Raw genomic sequence first — 21,528 nt, 5'->3', positions numbered from 1 at the left:
GTTTGGTCTTCTGTGTCGGTTGGTCAAACAACCGACGATGTTGGTGTTGCTATTGTGTCGGGTTTTTTTAGCCGACGCTATTAAGATAATATACAGTGTCGGTTTTCTTTTTGACCGACGTAAGAACAAATAATTTAAAAAAAGATTTAAAAACAAACGCGGGTTAACACACATACGCGGGTGACTAAAATTTTCATTTCACTCGTCTCTGCTACTATTCTACTCAATTACGCTCTCATTACAACTGTAATTTCAATCTCAACTGCGATTTCATCTCTACTGGCTCTACTGCGTGAATTGAATCTATTACATGAATCTATTATGACTCCGCGATGGCTTTGAGAAAGAGGGCCATCGATTTCTAGGGTTCGATTGTTGGCTCTGAGAAAGGGGAATCGATTGGGTTTATTCGATTGTGGGGTTTTGGATACTGCTGCTTAAACAATCGAAGAGGGTGCTGCTTCAAAGAGGGGAATCGAAGAGGGTGCTGCTTCAAAGAGGGGAATCAAAGAGGGTGCTGCTTCAAAGAGGGGAATCGATTGGGTTATTGTGTGGTTTGAGACTTCTTCCTTTTTTCCTTCTAATTTGGGTTTTGTGCTGTTATGATTGGGTTATTGTTATCTGTTATCTGTTTTTAATTGAGGTTTGAGACTTCTTCTTTTTTTTTCCCACAATGCCATCTAGTGGATTATTAGCCCTTGCTTTAGAAGTAGTTGAATCTCTTTAGAGTTAATTAGCATCAGAGTTGCTGTTAGACAAGGTAATGAAAATGACTTGCAAATTGTAATTCATTGATTCTTTCCAGTCTCAATTGCCGGTATATGCTGTTGTTCAGCATCAGAGTTGCTGTTATATTAGTTTGTCTGGATTGTGGTGCATTCTGAGTACTAGCCATAAAGCCAATTAATTATGCACTTGTATTTGAATTAGCAGAATATGCAATTTATGCATATGCAATTTACGCATAATCCCAATGCTCTGTGTTATAATATTATCGTCTTAAACCTCCCTGAGTACACTCTGACAAAAGTTTGTGAAGATAGAAATTAGGAGGACGCGTTTTTTGTAAGTTTCTAGAAATTATTCGTTCTTGCAGCTTCTAAAAATTTTCAAGATACAGTTTCCAAAAATGTTCATTCTATATATCCAGTTTGGTACGTAACGTGGTAGGTGTGGAAAATATTAAAAATAAAATCGACTCTCATAACAGAAATATAGGTCAAACAAACTACCTTCAGAAGATAGCAGTGAAGACATTATAGGAGATGATATTAGAATAAAGAGGACTCATAATTTAAATTATCAAGTTGAAGCAATTAAATTGTAATGTTATACATTTGTTTACAGGAAAGCTACTTCCAGGGGATTTCAGAAACAGTATAATACTTACAGGCATAAAAGATATGTTAACCATTAATGTTTGGTATTTTGAATCTTCCCATTTCTCTTGTCTCTTTTACTCTGTGGTTTTGGTCGGGATTTTCTTCTTTCAAATCTTTTAAAAGGTTTTTTCTTACTCACGAGAATTTTGTATTGCTTCTCTTTGAACCTTGTAGAGAGACTTGGTACAGGAATTTTGAAAGGTTATTTTGAAAGTATAATAGTATAATTCGTATAACTCAACTATTATGCAGCTAGTGTCAGTGGTCATTGTTGATACCTAGAAACATTCGTGTGCTCAAATTTAATAAGTATATGATTTATAATCATGCAGTATCTAGTAAATTAAATTAAAAGTAAAACAAAATACAATTGCAAGCTAAAAATTAAGTTTAACTAAATGTCATTTCTTGTACTCAAAACCCGGATTATTTCTAGAAATCTCATTAGCTTGTTAAATGTCATTTTCTTCCTTGCTCACTGTGCTTTCTGTTTTTCCATATTACTCAATATCCCAATTATTCATATTTTTTTGTATTCTTGTTAATAATAGTTTTGATATTTATTGTGCATTTCGTTGTGCTGTTTATTTTACAACATCACCTTAGCATAGGAAAGTATACAGCATTGTGTATATTTTAAGTACCCGAGTAACACAAGTTTTGTTTGGTAATATACCCCTTTGTTTGGTAATATATCCCTTTGTTTGGTATTAAAATGATAGTTTTGTTACTAAGTGTCTTGAATGCAAATTTGCATACTTCAGGCAGCTTTCTATTCGCTGGAGGGGGACCAAGTCCACGATCACTGAAATGCTCTGCTTCCGGCCCGTGTGATCCCTGTAAAGCATACACAAGAAAAACAGAAGTACGTAACTTAACTGTTAATTAGTTCATAAATTGTTAATCCACAGTTAACTAAATTCTGAAATGTGATTACCTGTATTAAATATTTCCACTATGATGTCGCGCTCCAGCTTCTCTTGGTATTTTGTGCTAGGCCAATAAAGTCCCATGATTTTGTTGTGTGAAGTTAGTGATATTCTGGAAAACTGAGAGCACACCATCCATGCCTATATATATAAAAGTTATATGCTCCTCACTTTTTAGTTATTATTTATGAATCTTGTTTGTTTGATATCATCAAGAATCGAGTTAGTGTGAGGGATTTGTCATGAAAACATTAGTTTTGGATGAATTTTTGTAATTATTGGGTTGTAAACTAAAATTATGAACAATTCCAAATTTATTTTAATATAATTTGTGAACCTTTTTTAATTTTTGGGCGTACCTCTGTTTTTAATATGTGTAGTAAACATGTTAAAAATGATCAGGAAAAAAAATTTGATCAGGCAAAAATAATGCAATTATAGACCTAAGCCGTCGGCATTTTAGGACCCGACACATTAGCGTCGGCATTTTAGTGAGACCGACACAGTTGGTTAGTTCAATTTAGCGTCGGCTTTTTAAGAAGACCGACGCAATTGATAAGCACAATAGCGTCGGCTTTTCAAGAAGACCGACAGAACATGTCTAAGATTTAGCGTCGGTTGTTTAATTAACCGACGCTGTTTAATTGACCGATGATGTTTGTAAACCTATAGCGTCAGTTTTCTTGCCTTCTGCGTGTGTTATCTAACTGACCCTAATAGTTTTTTGCGTCGACCATTTAACCGACGCTGTAGGCATTTACCTACAGCGTCCCCTGCATTTACTACGCTAAAAAACCGACGCCTTAGGCCTTTTTTGACCGACGCCTTAGGTCTTTTCTGTACTAGTGTGAACATCTTCATATGACTAGTACATAAGCAACACTTTGAATTCCTCTAGGGGAATATCATATGTCCTCTATTCCAGCCTCCCTTGATCAATTTTATAAACCAGAAATGATTCTTTTTAGTGCGACACTTGCATCCCTCTAGAAACACGAATTGACTGGATACAATACTTTTTCAACTGCTCGAGAATAATGTATTGTTGCTTAAAAATAAAATTCAAGAAAAAAGCAAAAGAATTAATAAGAAATGTTAGTGTATCTGAATTGTTATTTATTTATTTAAACATCAGAATAATTAATATAATACCTTAAAATATTTCCACAGAGTCTTCTTCATTGTCTTAGGAACATGAGTCCAATTTTTGTAAGTTAGTGATACACACCTCCTCAGCGTTCCAAAAAACTTCCCAGCTCTAATTGTATCATCATCTGCTACAGGTTGGAACTTGTGATTCATTTTTATGATAACTCATTTGTTGACTGACTTAGTATGGACTTTATCCATCTTAGACTCTCCCTAGGGTCTTATAGGAGCTTTATCTACAATTATAATGTACCAAAAAAACCAATGACAATGATAGTTGAATAATATCATAAATTAAAGTGCAATTAATGCAACTAAAATTAGTGCTATCAAATAAAGAACAATGTGTGTGACTTTTGCCTTCTCATTTTTAATATAGTACAATTATATACCTTCAACATCTTCATTTTCAAAAAATGGAAACTCATCTTCATTTCCTTGATTTGCAGTGTCGCTTCCACTTGTACAACCATTTCATTATCTTTCCTCTAGCGCTTCCTCATATTATTATAAGAAAGCATCGTTCCTCGTCCCTGAAGTGGTGCACGTTCTGTAAGGACTTTTTCTTTGGCTTCCTTTTCAGTTGCATCTTTGTTGATTGCAGTAAACGGTTTGCTTATGAGGGAGTTCTTGGGCCAGCACGAGGTTGTGTCTTCTCAGCTTTCTTGGTTTTCTAAAAATGAACATACAATTACGAAATTAAATTTTAAGCGGAAATTAGTTTATGCTTATAAGCCGAAATAACTAAGTAAATCGGATTGACAAATCTTTTTGGATTTTTTCAATGTTTCATCTTCGCTTTGTTCCTCATGTTTAATATCCCAACATTTCTCTTGAGTTATTTCATCTCCCTGTTGCACCTTTTTTCACTTTATTTATTTTCAATGAATCTTAACTTTATTTGACTCCTATTATATATCTTCCATCATTTTCTTCCTTGAAACATATTTTTTCTTGCAAGGCTTGTACAACTGGCTTATTCCTCAATAATTTTTCTCCATTGAATATAAGAGATATGATGAACTCATCAATTGTCATTTTACATAAATGTGTAGCCTCGTCTAATAGAAGCGATAAGATGAACGCAACTTTGTAACCAAACTTTCACTTAAGTGAACCAAGACTTTTTTACCCTAATGTTAGCATTTACCTCTTATTTATTATTTTTCATTTATTTTATAATATTCATTAAAAACTAATTTGAGATCTAATTCAAAATTCTTTTATTTTTAAAGTCTCAAACTCACCATGAAATGTTTGTAACTGAACTATTTTCACTTTAGCATCTAAAGAAGTATTTCTAAAGTAGAATAATCTAAGTATTGATGACATGATCTCATTTTCATACTTGTTTAGCTTGTATTATATCTCTTTGAACTTGATTTAAATTTGCTTCTTTTTCGAACACACCAATCCATTACCCACAAAACCCCACAAATCATTATCTTAAAGGTTCATCTTAATTAGGATGCATCAATTGTCATAATTAACTTAGGAGAGTTTTAGCATTTTGGCATTGAGAAATCACATTCTCCCTACTCTCATTCTTGTTTGAAAAACTACAAATCTTCTCTCAACACACGACATTTAGCTTTTAACACCATTTTATAGAAGAAATGATCTTTACTTAAATTCACACACCTTAAAACTGGGGAGAAGAACTATTTTGTATTTAATTAGTGTTACTTGAAAAATGAGTTCATACGTACAAGGTTTTACAAAAAAAAATTAGATATACATTAACTTGAATGTTAAATGACTCCAAGAATATAATATATGTGTACCAAGAAATATTTGATAACATGTAGCCACACACTTCTATTATTATTTTGAGAATGCAAATTTTATTTTTTATTTTCAACACTTAGATCTTTTCAGTTTAATTTTATTGTAATTGTTTACCAGTATAATCATATGTATAATTATTAATAATAAATTCTTAAGAGAGAAGTGAAAACTATAAATATATTATAAATAGGTTGTTCTGCATTACAGTTCCTATATAATAATTATTGCCAATTTTTGACAATATCCGGACACCAAAACTAAACTATTATAATAAATAAACTATTCAACATAATAATGTTATAAATGTTAAGAACCAAATTATTATAATAGGAATTATCCAACAATAATAATGTTTTAAATGTTAACAATAACATTCCTATTATTTATTAGATCTCTAATTTCTCATGCCTCCAGGACTTTGAAGTGCCTCATTTTGATGTGAAGTTGTACCTCTAGATCCATTTCTTCCTCGTGCTTCTGTTTGTCGTTGTAGACGCTACAAGAAAAAAGTTAATAGACATCGGTTTCTGGCCGAATTCTTTATGTTTTTTGACCGATGTCTTAGTCGCCGATGTCTATTCTAGATATCGGCCAAAAACTGATGTCTGTACTAGCATAAACATCAGTTTTTAGTAATTTTCTAATGTCTAAGGTCCCAATTTTTACAAAATTTGTTAAACATAATTATTTTTATGTTATAATTACATTATATATATGACATTGAACAACTACTAACATAACAAAAAAAAGGCTTAGACAACGGTTTTTAAAACAATAGTGATGTTTCTGTAAACCATAAACATCGCCTAAAAGCGATGACTTTGAGCTTTTAGACATCGTTTTAAAAAAAATACTGATGTGCGAAGGTGTATTAGACATCGTTTTTGGACGATGTCTATTTTCTTCAAGACATCGATATGTTTCCAAAAAACCGATGTATTTGTGCTTCTTAGACATCACTTTTGCCCGATGTCTTTGTCTATATAGACATCAGTTCTATTCTTAAAAAAACGATATTGATTAAGATGTTAGATATCAGTTTTGGACGACGTCAATGTGCCTAAAGACATAGATTTTATTACAAAAATTGATTTGTATTTGTTTCTTAAACATCAAATTTAACACGGTAAAAGTAATGAATATTTTTATTTTTAGGTGTTACACTACTTATATACATGTCAAGTGCTAAACACTGCTAACACAAAAACAAATAAATAAGAGATATGTAAGACCATATAAATGGGTAGCCACTATATTGAAAATTTCTTAAATCAATAGTAATATCTCTTAAACTCTCTCCTGCATAGCAGGTTTACTATACATACACCTAAACACTAATGACCATAAAAGTAAGACATGATGTATATGAACGATTAGCTTCCTGACATTTACCGATAAAACTCAGATGCCACTGAGTCATTCTGTACTCCTATTTCATATTATCTTCTAAAAGAGCTCCATTAACTGCTGGACAACATCTGATGATCAAGGAGAGTAAACACTGCATGTTATTAACTTTATACAAGCAATGTTTATCCAAAAGTATAATGATCGTAAGTTATATACCCATTGCATAGCCAGTAATGTTTAGTCCAATAATAATAGACTCCGGAAATATTACAGTTGAAAGAGCAATCAATATCCAATCTTTCAGAACACCAACAACTCGAATGGTCACTGCTCCGGTTCGACCAATCACTAAGAAAATTGAGAAGTTCAATGCTAGAACACAAATGGCATTGGAAAAAAAGATCCAGAAGTTGAATTTAATCTGAGAGACTTCCATTCCAGGCTGCTCCAAGAAGTGATGAAACTAGATGGATATATCAACCCATGCACACATACAGAGTAACATGTATAAAAACTGGAAAGACAAAGTTTATTTTACTAAGGCTTGAAAGTTCTACTCTGCACTTACAGAATAAATAGTAACCATAGATTTGAGGACTCCTATCCCAAAACAACTGCAACTACTTCCTATATTTGCTCGACTAACTCCACGATCCTAAAATATCTGAGGGATAACACTACGACTAATTCCTAGCTGTTTACATGGGTTAACAGCTTCTTTATTCAAATACAAAACATAAATCAAATTTAAATTATTTCCAACAAGCACCCCCTTAATTCAAATTTGGGTTTTGAGAATTTTGATGCCAAGCAGCGAACGCATCCTTTCAAATTTCACAGTGGCCATAGCTTTCGTCAGCACATCAGCTCGTTGACTGCCTGTTCCAATATGTCTGATCACGATCTCACCTCTATCAACACACTCACGGATGAAATGATATCGAATATCAATATGTTTACTGCGTCCATGAAACACTGTATTTTTAGCGAGGTTTATTGCAGACTTGTTTATCTATGTAGAGTATCCTGGACCAATGTTAACATCAGTAAGTCTCCCAAGTAAGTTTCTCAGCCATATACCTTGGCAAGCAGCCGCAGTAGCTGCCATAAACTCGGCTTCACATGAAGATAGCACCATACAACACTGTTTTTGAGATACCCACGTTATTAGACTATCGTTGAGATAAAATGCCATCCCTCCCATACTTTTCCGATCATCGAGTTGCACAACCAGATCACTATCAAAATACCCCCGTCAACATGTTGTTGCTGCTCCCGCTTGAATACACCAATCCATAACTTAGTGTTCCTTTCAAGTACCTTAGAATTCGTTCCACAGCTTGGAGATGCATCTCAGTCGGCCGTTCCATGTAACGGCTGACTATACCAACAGCAAAAGCGATATATGGTCTAGTGTGAACCAGATATCTCAAGCCACCTACAATGCTCTTGAACAAGGTTGGATCCACGGGTGTTCCAGTTTCATCTTTATGGATTTGACTCGCGGGTTCCATAGGGTATTTAGTGGGTGTACACTCTGACATAGCACTCTTTTCCAACACCTCCTTATCATAAGATGTCTGCTTGAGCTCTATATACTCCTTAGTTTGCACCACCTCTATCCCCAGGTAATGAGATAGTTTCCCCAGATCACTCATGTCAAACTTCTCACTCATTTGTTCCTTAAACCGCTGAATCATGGAAACACTTGTCCCTATTATCAATAAATCATCAACATACACTCCAATAATCAATGTCTCACCCTTCCTCTGTTTAGTGTATACAACATGTTCATAAATGCATTTTATGAAACCCAAACTCTCTAAACACTTATTTAACTTTGCATACCAAACCCGTGGCACTTGTCGAAGTCCATAGAGAGCCTTCACCACCTTATAAACCAAGTGTTCCTTGCCTTGTTTCATAAAACCTTCAGGTTGTTGTACATACACATCCTCTTGTAAATCTCCATTCAAAAAGGCTGACTTAACATCAAGATGATGTACTTCCCATCTATTTTTTGCAGCCAATGCCAGGAGTAATCTCACGGTTTCCAAACGAGTAACAGGTGCAAACACTTCCTCAAAATCCACCCCTTGTTTTGTACATATCCTTTCGCGACAAGCCTCGCCTTATGTTTCACAACCTCACCATCAATATTCTTCTTCAGCTTGTATACCCATTATGAGCCGATCAGTTTATGCCCAAGTGGTAGTGCCACAAGTTTCCAAGTATTATTTCTTTCTATTGCCTCGATCTCACTCTTCATGGCTTTCTCCCATGGTTTTTCTTGGATAGCTTGTTTGTACGTGACTGGTTCTTCAGTACCCACAAATAACAACTGATCCTCCTCGAGTTCAATTTCCTCCGTGTTAGCATAGATGTCGTTTAACAGCCTGTATAGTTTAGGTGTGCTGCTATTGTCAGAACTTTTGGTACCACCTTGACTTGACTCGAACAATTGTGTGTGAGTCTCTGGTTCACTGTCACTTGATTGTGGCTTCGGTATAGGAGTGTCAGGTTAAGAAACGGCTTCTTCATCTATTTCTGTTGAAAACGGATACCCAATAATGGTGAACTGAGCTTGACTCTTGGTGACTGCACCATCAATATCACTCAAGACCCACGATTTTCCCTCATCGAAGACCACATCTCTACTAATGTGAACTCTGTTCTCCTCTGGATCGTATAACCTGTGGGCTTTCATCCCTGGCTTTCTCCCGAGGTAGACCACCATCCTTGAGCGATCATCTAACTTTTTGGTATAAACTCCAGGTATTTTCATATAGGCACAGCAACCAAAAGTCCTGATGTGACCAACATCAGGCTTTTTACCTGACCACGCCTCATATGGAGTATTGAAAGAGAGACCTCATGTGGGTAATCTGTTGAGCACGTACACGGAGTGTCGTACGGCTTCACCCCATAATTCTGATGGGACTTGCTTTTCTTTGAGATAACTTCTAGCCATGGATAACACTGTTCTATTTCGTCGCTCTACAACTCCGTTTTGCTGCGGGGTGTAAGGAGCTGTGTATTGTCTCACAATCCCATTATCCTCACAAAGTTTTGCAAATGGTTGAGAACAGAACTCCCCCCTCGATCTGTACATAGTGTCTTAATTTTTTCACCAGATTCATTTTCCACAAGCTTCTTAAATTTCTTGAACTCATTTATTGCTTCATCCAGTGGACACAAAAAAGACCCACATTTTACGAGTAAAATCATCAACCAAAAGCAAAAAATACCTCTTTTCAGCTGGTGTACATGGAGTGATTGGTCCGCAAATGTCCCCATGGATTAGCTCCAGCACCTTCCCTGACTTGTAACTCGATTGAGTCGGAAACGGAGCCCTAGTTTTTTTTGCCATCAAACAGCCTCTACATACAGTTCTTGGATGTACCAGCTTTGGCAAACCCTTTACCATCTCTTTTCTGTTCATGAGACTTATTGTATCAAAGTTTACGTGGCCCAGACGAGCGTGCCAAAGCCATGAATCTGTCTTAGCTTTTGTTAGCAGGCAGACTTCTGAATTTTCTTCGAGCATAATCTTGTATAAACGGTTGGCTGTCCTTTGAACCTTCATCAATAGATTCCTACCATTGTCATATATCCATAGAAAATCATCTTGCAATACCACCTTATTTCCGTCTTCTGACATTTGACCAAGACTAAGAATGTTGTTACAAAGATTTGGAATGTAAAACACATCCTTAAACACTCTTGTTTCCCCATTTTTGCACTTAAATGCGATTGAACCTTTCCCTTTAATGCATACTGTTGATCCATCTCCAAACTTTACTTCTCCTGTCACACTTTCATCCAAAGTGAAATTTTTTGATATATCTCCAGTCATGTGATTACTTGCGTCATTGTCTAGATACCATACTTGAGATATCTTTTTCTCCCTTCCGGTCATCTCCAATTTTTGAACAACGCTTTCCTCGTTCAACAACACCAGTGGGATCTTCTTCTCGTCTAACTCGGAGAGCAATAATGCAGGCTCATCATCCTTGAATTGAACCAGGTTTGCCTCCATTTTTTGGTTTCTTTCTGTACGTGGTCGCCTGCATTCTACAGCATAGTGACCCAGCAAATTGCAATTATAACACATCACGCCATCTTTATCACGACCAGCACCCTGAAAACCACGTCCACCTCATCCTCGAAAGCTTGATTGCCCATCAGAATTCTCCCTATTTGATCATTTTATCCATTCCTCCCGTGTGAGCAGGAGTTTGTTTTCGTTCTTCTCACGTCTAGATCACTCCTCCTCTGTTAATAGTAACTTATTACCAGCAGTACTGTTTTGGATCCTTCCGGTGGTTAAATTTTGACCCTTCAGTCTCTCTTCATGAGCTTGGAGAGATCCAATCTCCTCCTCAATTGTCATGCTTTCCAAATCTCCAAATTGATCTATTATTGAAGCTATTTGCAGGAATCTAGACGGAACAGCTCGTAGCAGTTTCTTGACCATATATGACTCCTGCATCTCTTCTCCTAAAGCTCGAATGGTAGATACCAGTCCATTGAGCTTCATGTAGAACTCCTCAAGCTGGTCATTGTCCTCCATGTGCAGCGACTCGAATTCGGCCTTGAGTGTCTGAACCTTGGCTTTCTTTACACGTTCGGCTCCCTGACACATAACTTTGATGGCCTCCCAGCCCTCTTTTGCTGTGTTCTTTCCTGCGATTGATAGTAAAATCTCCTCCGGTATGCCTTGGTGGATCATAGCCAAGGCAACCTTATCACTTTTATCATCAATCGGTGTATTTTCATCACTGGGTTCTACAGCAGTCCACACTCCTTGGGCCTGCATAAAAACCTTCATCTTCAATGCCCACGCTGTATAGTTTCCTTTAGCCAACATTGGGTAAGTTAGCCCCACAGACCCGACCTTGCCTTTCCCTGTATCCATCTTATAATAATTGCTCTGATACCAGATGATGAAACTAGATGAATATATCAACACATGCACACACAGAGTAACACGTATAAAACTAGAAAGACAAAGTTTATTTTACTAAGGCTTGAAAGTTCTACTCTACACTTACATAATAAATAGTAACCAGAGATTTGAGGACTCCTATCCTAAAACAACTGCAACTACTTCCTATATTTGCTCGACTAACTCCACGATCCTAAAATATCTGAGGGATAACACTACGACTAATTCCCAGTTGTTTACGTGGGTTAACAACTTCTTTATTCAAATACAAAACATAAATTAAATTTAAATTATTTCCAACAAGAAGTACCAAGGTATAAACAAAAATATCACCCCATCACAGAGTTGGATACAATGATATAGGAGAAAATATCACCCCATCACAACGTAGGATCATATAATGATGGAACGAGAACATTCGTGTAATAGAATTCATATGTTGATTCTGAACTTTCAGCAATAGGTGCACAAGTTGTCCATACACAGTACCAAAAAAATACTGAAAAAGAAATGAACTTAAACCTGCATGGAGCAATGTAATATAAGCTTGTGATGGGATTCAGAGTCAATCCTTTTTTTTGAAGAAGGACCTGAGTTAAGACTAGCCTCAAAGCTTCTATAAATATACCCGTGACTTCGTAAGTTCTACCAATTACATTAAAATGGATCTCCCCATATGAGGAAACAACCACCCCAACACTAACCAGAAATATATTTAAAAAAACATCTCATCTTAATTTGCCAGTGCCACATACAACAGCCAAGAGGAATGTTGTCATAGGCACTGCATAATTCAAAAACTGTGTGTAAGTAAATCTTCACTGTATAGCAAGGAGTGTAAATTTTGTTCAAATCACATACTCAGGGCTTTAAGCATCTGAATGAAAGCTACTGATATATGCAAGTATGTCGTGTTACCAAACCTATGTCAATAATAAAAGTGAACATTAAGGTTTAGAATGTAGATAATGTGAGTCAACTTGAGATAAAATGGAATTTACAATGCATGTTATAGTTATTGTCTTTCTAGAAGCTGTCTTTGCAAGTTAGGGAACTTTAATGACATACCTAACAATATTATATTAAAATATTCTTAACTAAACACCGAAGCAAACTGTCCAATATACTGTAATTTATCAACAAACAAAGAATGGAAACATCTCAATTAAGAAGTTGAAACAGTTCTTAGTGTATATAGTTTATTAAAATGAAAATGCACATATATCATGGCAAAGGAAGTTAGTTCACAAACACATAAATTTGGTACTCATCCAAAAAGATATTAGCTCCTTTGATTTGTAAAACTAAAAAATAGATTGACTTTCTTATTAGTTCTACTTTATTTTCCGAGCCACAGTTGATGGAAGTCATTAAGTTCAGACTTAAACTATTGCAAGCAAATACTAATGCTAAACAACTTCCAATGTCAAATAATAGTGTACTATTGTCAACATGGTGCACCTAACTCTAATAAGTAACATCAACATGACGACATGTATTTTTGGACTGTAACAAAACCCCATACTGTACCCAGAGTTATCTCCGCAAACTATAACCATACAGAGTAAAAAGATTATAGCAGTAGCAGCATAGTAAAACTATGTATGTTATATTATGTCCCCATGGTATATTTCACCACCCTTCAAAACAACATAATGATCGTAAGCAGACCTTAAAAAATATATTTGGACAATAAATTGACACATTCAACACTCTGCACACATACCTTTAAGTATAGAGGACGGTGTCTGGAACTCCTGCCAGACATGCTGCGATGAAGTGAGATCCATATTCATAGACTTTGCAGCAAGATATGCAACTCCGGCAACAATCTGATGAGGTTTAAATTGTAGCCAAAGAGAGTTCCTAAGCCTACAAAAAGAAACTTAAAGTCAGACTAGCAATAAATTTATCTTTCTTGAACAATGCTCAAATAAAGAATTGGATATAAAATAAACCATCTGGATGATACAATCTCTTGCAAGATAGTGCAATGCCACTTAATATACAAACCACATCAGCTTGAGACATTTTCTTAAATTAATTATCCTGCTATTAAATTACCATCTATATGAAATCATAGATCCAAAGAGGAAATAAAAAAAGGTGGTTTCCCTTACCAACTACAAAAGCAGCAACAGGTGGATTATTTCCAAGTATCTCCAGCAGAAATGTTGATAGTATGTAATATTATAGCACACATCATAAAGCAATCTACATAGAAGATCAACTCCCACTTCCACCTCAGTAGCGGGAGAATATTTAAGTCCATCAACTTTCACAGTTTATATACGTAGAGAAAATGATACACAGTAAAAGAAAAGAAAGTTTGCAACTTTCAGCTTTTAGACTGAAAAGGCAGTCCAACCTCTGATTTATTTGTAACTGGAAATTGATAGCATTTGAGGTAAAATTACAAGTACAAGTACAAGTGACGCTAAGTGCTCATCCAGTCCCGACAGTCTGACATACACAATCGGCAGAAACCCAGTTGACAAACTTTACGGATTCGATTTGAACCTCTGACGTCTAAAACAGTTGTACATATCATCTAAATATAGGCCAAAAACTTAAAAAAGAGGTGATTTCCTTGCCCCCTAAAGTTCATAAAATGTCTCAAAAAACCGAGACATATCTGGAGTTGACAGTTCTGTTCAATCGGTACTACTGTAGATATTCCCCAGAAAACCTTTTATTAGCTCATATTCCCAGAATAATGATCTTTTATCGTTCAATACTCAACTATAAGGCATTAATCCTAATTATTGAAAAATATATATATATAAGCTTACATTGCTACAAGCTTAAATGTAATAACTATTTAGCCTTGTAACAACTAAAACACAAATTAATAGCTAAAAATCGACAAATACACAATGTAAATAGCAAAAAAAATCAAAAATAAATGCAAGAAAAACATACCCCATGGACTCGCTTTCAGGTTACAGGGCATTTAGGTCCACTGGCTCTCTTCTTAGTTGTCTGATAAACCAGCTTACCTCCTAATATTTCATCAAATTTTAAATATCACCGTTTACATAATCTTAACCTTAGCATTTCCCAAATGTAAACAATCACTTTTAGGACTAATTACAAAAATAATTAATAAAGTCACATACATAACAATAAAGTATATAATATAAAATCAAACAACATACATATTCTTAAAAATCCATAACTAGTAAGTAACAAAAAAATCAGAAATAGAAAATGGGTTTTTAAAAAGACTACCAGGGGTTTTGACAATTTGGTTTTGTTTGGATTTGGTGGCATAATTGTGGCGTTTGCGATGAGTAAGACCCTGAACCATCCTTCCTTTGCTTTTGCTTTTAACGGTGACTCTGGATGAGATAGTAAACCAAAAGAGTGTTTTATAAGAGATACAATGGCTATATATATATTCACTTATGTTTAAAAGTAAATTAGTGTTCCGATTTGAAAAAAATCCTAATTTATAAAATTAGGAGTGTGATTTAAAAACTGCCCAATTTACAAAGTTTGTTTCGATCAAAACATCAACACTAGTTTCATTCCATGTTACCAATTAGAGTTTCTAATCAAATAAGCTTACCAGAGGTAGGTGAGAGGTTGAGCACAAAGTTGAGAGAGGGAAGATGTGAGTACAGATGCGAGGGAGAGAGAGAGGTTCGAGAGAGACGTGAGAGGAGTTGAGATGGTGAGATGGAGATTGTGAGCGGAGAGAGGTTCGAGAGAGAGGATTCGTGAGAGAGAGAGGAGTTTGAGATTCAGTTTTTTAATAATTAGTTTTTAATTTTTTGTTTTTAGTTCGTTGTCTCAATGAGGGGAATAAAAATTTGGTTAAAGGGGGGAAATTTTGGGAGGGGGAATTTTAGAACTAAAACTGAATGAAATTTTGGGCTGGGCGCGATTTTTTTTTTTGGTGAAGTTTAGACATCGGTTCTACAAAGAACAAAGACATCACAAAAATACGGGATGATGTCAATACCTCTTTTAACATCAGTGGCAAAGTTAACCGATGTCTAACATGTGATGTCTATTGACATTATTCTTGTGGTGAGAGTCTGAGCTATTGAGGCTTGATCTGCCCAAGATAAGGAATTCTATTATGAATATCTAAATAAATGGTTGGACTAATGCATTTTACTCTTAAATTTGAACATTTGTGCCATCCTTTGACTAAAAGTTCTAAGTGGATGACCTTTACGTGATGATAAACAATTGTTTGGGAAACATAAATAGCCAGACTTCAACACTATACCAAAATTTCGTACCTGATAATAGAATTTCTGAAGCAAGGGAATAGTAATATATGAATAATGAGTATGTTAATACTTACAACTTTGAACCTCAGGAATTAGTCGAAATTATACCTCCTCCTCATACTTATTAATATCAGGATATAAAAGAGAAATTAGGGCATCATATTTTGGATCATCTCTTAGAGAACGCCGACTACCACACAATGTCTGCGGCAAGCCGGACACTCATTATTCCGACATGAAAAAAGCAATTAAATTTCAATTTGATAGATTTTAGAAGCGATGCAGACACTCCATGACAGTTCTTGTCTTCTTTATAATCCCTATCCATCACCACGTTTAATGGTTTACTCAGCAAAAAAATAGAGAAAACAATAATTATGGAGTTTTGAAGGAAAAAAGTAGCTCCCTATATGTGTTGTTGACCTAATTCAAAAAGGCACAAGAAAATTTCTATAACATGAGGTTGTTTTCATTTACTGGAAGAATCATTTACATATTTACAACGTTGTCTTTCATGATAATATGCCCCATCTTCCATGTTTCTAATGGATTATTTTGGCATCTCTACAAACAAATGTTTTGAAAATATTTATTTAAAAAAATAATTATAATGGTATGTATCTATATTTGTAATAGTTTCTACTATGATATATTAGGTGAAAATCATTACTAGATACAAAATATATTCAACTAATATATCATAGTTGAAACTATTACAAATATAGATACATAACCATTATAATATAGATACATAACCATAACACTAGTACAATAAGAATGCACCTTCTAAATCAAATTTCTAATGAAAAATAATATTTTAATTCAGTTAAAGATGTGGACAATACCTAAACAAATTGGACATTGTAGATGGTACACTGATAGAAATCATAAATATGTAACAAATTGCCACCAAAAATAAGGTCAATACCAATATACATGAAAAGTTTATATGTTAAAAGCAAGTGATAAAAGGTCCTTTGCAAGCCACTGATTTAAAGACAGGCATGAGACATGTGTTCAACATAGACTTTGACATCCCACAATAAAGAACACCTCAAAACATGGTTGATAGAAAACTACAGCCATACATATATAGAAGGCCATATATTTTTATAGTTAAACACAACATACAGAAGATCAAATGCTGCACAAACATTCATGAACATTTATAATTTTTAACATGAAATATAAATGTTTATTATGTCTTCAATAACATTCAACATTTATAACTGATATTGGAATGAAATAACTTTATCATGTCTCATCTTGCTTGATGTTAAGACTTCATTAAGGGTTAGACTGTAATTTTACTGGACAAGATACAAATTAAAGAAATGGTGAGAAATAGGAATCACTCAATGTGGACAGATTTTCTGTATGAAGTTCGATCATTTCTAACTCTTTTGCTTATTTCCCACTTTTTAATGATTCAATTAACATCATCTTTACTATGCCACAAAGTTTGTGAGTTCAAAATCCTGGTCTCTTGCCCCCTTGGAAACTAATGCAACTGAAGTTGACAAAAAAACATGCAGAAAAATAATACAAAGATTCACCTTTTTACTAAAATACATAAACCCATCAAATGGAAAAAAAAACAACCATCACAATAAAAAACAAGCAAAACTATGTGCGTGTGTAAATGATAGCATGTATATCTTTAAACCAAGACACAAATCAAAATAAACAAATCTTGAGTGAATCAAGCAAATATCCTAAAGCATATGTAATATACGAACCAGAATGTTGTGTCTTAGGCTGGTATTGGACAATCTCATTTTGTTGTTGGGAAGAATCTTCAGCGTTGTGCTCAGCATCATGTGAGCGAGGTGGAGTGTTTTGTGAAGGCATTTTGTGTATCTTATCTATGTATTGGTTACGATTAGTGTGTCTAAGAAACACAAAAGTGTGTGCAGATGGAGTGGTGGAGGAGGCGGCTGAAAGTGTAGGTTGCCCTAACCCTTAGTAATTTATTTTAGGTGTTTAGCACAAATGTCTTTTCTACTATGTTATTTAACTACTTAAAATTTCTTATTGGGATTTTTTTTAAAATATTCAAATTCACAAAGATTTTACAAAAATACTATCATATTTTAAGAAGATAGAAAAAAAGTTTTTTTTTATTTATAAAAATTTCAATTTTTTTAATTTTTTTGTGAAAATACTATTTTTTTGCAACTTGATTGAAAGTTGATAAAGTCTCCAATATCATCAAAAAAATTCAAATACTTGATTCTGGTTGCACACTATTTTCAAAAATATTTTAAGAATAAAGTAAATTGAAAAGGTAGTTTTTCTGTAGTATTTTAAGAATACTCTTTCACTCTTTAGTGAATACGAATAATTTGAGAATCAATTACGCACATATGATGAAGAATATGATGCTCCGCGGAAAAGACGTTTGATCTTAATACAGATGCAGATGAATCATCTGACGTTTCTAATCAGGAAATTGATCTTCTCATCAAGAAATTTCGCAAATTCCTTGCTAAACAGAATGCATCTAAAAGACCTATGCAATCTCAATTTCCAAATAAAGACTTCAAGTCTAATCCCAGCAACGAAAGCGTGACCAACTCAAGCACGGATGTATGCTTCGAATGCGCGAAAAAGGGGCATTTCAAGAGGGACTTTTACAAGCTCAAATCAAAGAAGAAAACATTGCTTACATGGAGTGATGATGATTCTAATATGGATATCGACTAACATGATGGACTCGCTCAACTGTCTTTTGATGGACTTGAAGACAACTCTAGTGATAATGTTGAGGTGTGCTTGAAAGTCCACGTTCCTCGCAGAAAATGGATAATTGATGGTGGATACTCTCGTCACATGACTGGTGAAAAGTCCAAGTTTCTCCCACTCGAAGCTAAAGAGGGAGTCATGTTATAATTGGTAATTTTAACACTGCTTGGATCATTGGTAAAGGTACCATTTATAATGATAAATTTGCTATTAATAAGGTTTATTCGGTTGATGGTTTAAAATATAATCTTATTAATGTAAGTCAACTTACTTATGCTGGTTATAAGGTTAATTTTGATAATGATGTTTGTTATATTGGTATTAAAGCTAACGAGTTTGCCTCAGTTTCCAAAAAAAAGGGAAATATTTTTATCTTAGATTTTGATGTACATCATGCATAAATATGTTTTGCTTCTATTCAAGAATAACAAAATCTCTGGCATAGGCATCTCGGTCATGTACATATAGACTTGCTTCTTAATTATCATCTCATGATCTTGTGCAAGTTATATGGTGGAAAGTTTACAAAGGGTTACAGCCACTGTATAGTTGAACTATTTAGACAAGACTTTTTGGAAGAACTCTTGTGCAAATTAGGGAATTTCTATAGCTGTGTAAAAAAATAATTGTCTAATATTGTTTTGACATATTTCTCTGGTTAACTATTTTTAACCAAACAAGTGTTTTAATGTATTTTTTGTGCTTTTTAAATGTGGAATTTCTAATTAAAACCAACGTCCAAGTGACTGTATAATAAAAAAATAAAAAATAAAGAAAGCCAATCTGCCCAAAAAAGGCATAGATATAACCAACAAACCAACCATGAACAAAACTAAACCGAATTTATTCAAAATACACAAATGAAATTGCAATACAAAAGTTTTGATTACTTCATCAACATCTCGCATGTAACTAGCCACGTCCTCACTTTCATCAATATCGGGAAAATTTGTCATAAAAATTTCATTCTCAAGTTCTACTTTAACGGAGCCCATATCCTCATCATCATTGTCTTTATAGTACCTTTTCTCGGATAATTTAAACACCATGGACCATAATTTATCAAGAGGATCGTCAATGTAACAAACTTACTTAACATATTATTCTAAAATGAATGTATCATTCATGTGTTGGAAAAACTTAGTATTTTAGACCCAGTTATGAATCATTTTCAGACTCTATATGAGTGAGATATAGTATGTATTAGTGATGTGATTTTATTGGAACGTATTCTACTCTACGAGTAGATTCCAACGCGTATGTACACGCTCAAAATGAGTAAAAGTTGAATGAAAGCTAATGTTCTAAAGTGTGACCTTTTAATGTGAAATATGGTTTTGTACCACATCAAGAGTAGCATAAACCCCTTACTTGTTTTTTCTTAAAAATACCATGCACCGCATCAAAAATAATAAGTCCTTTCAAGTCTCTCTTTATAAATAAAGTCTTAGGACACCAGTTTCATTATATCAAGAAAAAAAATAGTTATTTATAGATTGTACAAAATTAACATTTACAATTCCGTAGTGACTTGATCTCACAAAATTCAAGCTTCTGTGCTGGCTTTCAAAAGTTTGTCCAAGAAATTTGTAAATAGTTTGCCTAACCCTAACGCACAGATCGCGATATCTGATGAGGTTCAGACACCTGTTGGACATGTGCCTTCGGGACATGTGCTTGTGGAACACACTATCATTAGACAGTTTAGTGTGCCCTTTGGACGAACGTCGACAGGATTTCACTACTAGAAATTTATCAATAGACATCGCTTATTAGCCGATGTCTATTTAAAATCCGAGCAATGTCTTTGCATGCGATGAGAAACGTAGGTGCATTACACATCGCTTATTAGCCAATGTCTATACACAGTTTAAACATCCTTTTCCTTAACAATGTGATGTATTTTTCTTCAATGTATACCTTCACCATGGTTTCAGTTATTCATTCATATGTCATGTGTATCATTTTAAACTTATCACATATAAAGCAATATGATACATTAAAATCGAAAAATTGTTAAATTGATGTGTAACTTAACATTTTACATCTATCTTTTATCAGAAGCGATGTCGTACCTTTCTTTTTTTAATGAAACTGATGTCTTTGTGTGTGTTTAACATTAGTTCTTTCAAAATGTGATATCTATTATATTATTTTACATCAGTCATTTCTTGTTAGCTGATATATGTGCCTGCTTATGACACCAGTTTATTGTATGAAATGTCATATTTGACTATATCTAAATAAATGGTTGGACTAATGCATTTTACTCTTAAATTAGAACATTTGTGCCATCCTTTGACTAAAAGTTCTAAGTGGATGTCCTTTACCTGATGATAAACAATTGTTTGGGAAACATAAATAGCCAGACTTCAACACTATACCAAAATTTCGTACTTGATAATAGAATTTCTGAAGCAATGGAACAGTAATATATGAATAATGAGTATGTTAATACTTACAACTTTGAACCTCAGGAATTAGTCGAAATTATACCTCCTCCTCATACTTATTAATATCAGGATATAAAAGAGAAATTAGGGCGTCATATTTTTGATCATCTCTTAGAGAAGGCCGACTACCACACAATGTCTGGGGCAAGCCGGACACTCATTATTCCTACATGAAAAAAGTAATTAAATTTCAATTTGAGAGATTTTAGAAGCGATGCAGACACTCCATGACAGTTCTTGTCTTCTTTATAATCCCTATCCATCACCACATTTAATGGTTTACTCAGCAAAAAAATAGAGAAAACAATAATTATGGAGTTTTGAAGGAAAAAAGTAGCTCCCTATATGTGTTGTTGACCTAATTCAAAAAGGCACAAGAAAATTTCTAAAGCATGAGGTTGTTTTCGTTTACTGGAAGAATCATTTACATATTTACAACGTTGTCTTTCATGATAATATGCCCCATATTCCATGTTTCTAATGGCACTACAACATTTTTGCAATCATACAACTGTTTTTTTTCGCTGTCTGACAGGTAGA

The 21,528-nt window shown here is 34.3% G+C and overlaps 1 pseudogene; it reads right to left on the bottom strand.

Moving 5' to 3' along the window:
• Positions 1–6,806: 6,806 nt before the first annotated feature.
• Positions 6,807–13,577, bottom strand: LOC141673640 (putative sugar phosphate/phosphate translocator At3g17430; annotated as a pseudogene).
• Between the last annotated feature and the right edge of the window lie 7,951 nt (positions 13,578–21,528).

The sequence above is a fragment of the Apium graveolens genome, chromosome 7 (genome assembly GCF_009905375.1).
Source record: "Apium graveolens cultivar Ventura chromosome 7, ASM990537v1, whole genome shotgun sequence".
Taxonomy (NCBI): Eukaryota; Viridiplantae; Streptophyta; class Magnoliopsida; order Apiales; family Apiaceae; genus Apium; species Apium graveolens.
Note: the sequence above shows the minus strand (reverse complement) of the source record. Positions and strands in the feature narration are given on the sequence as shown.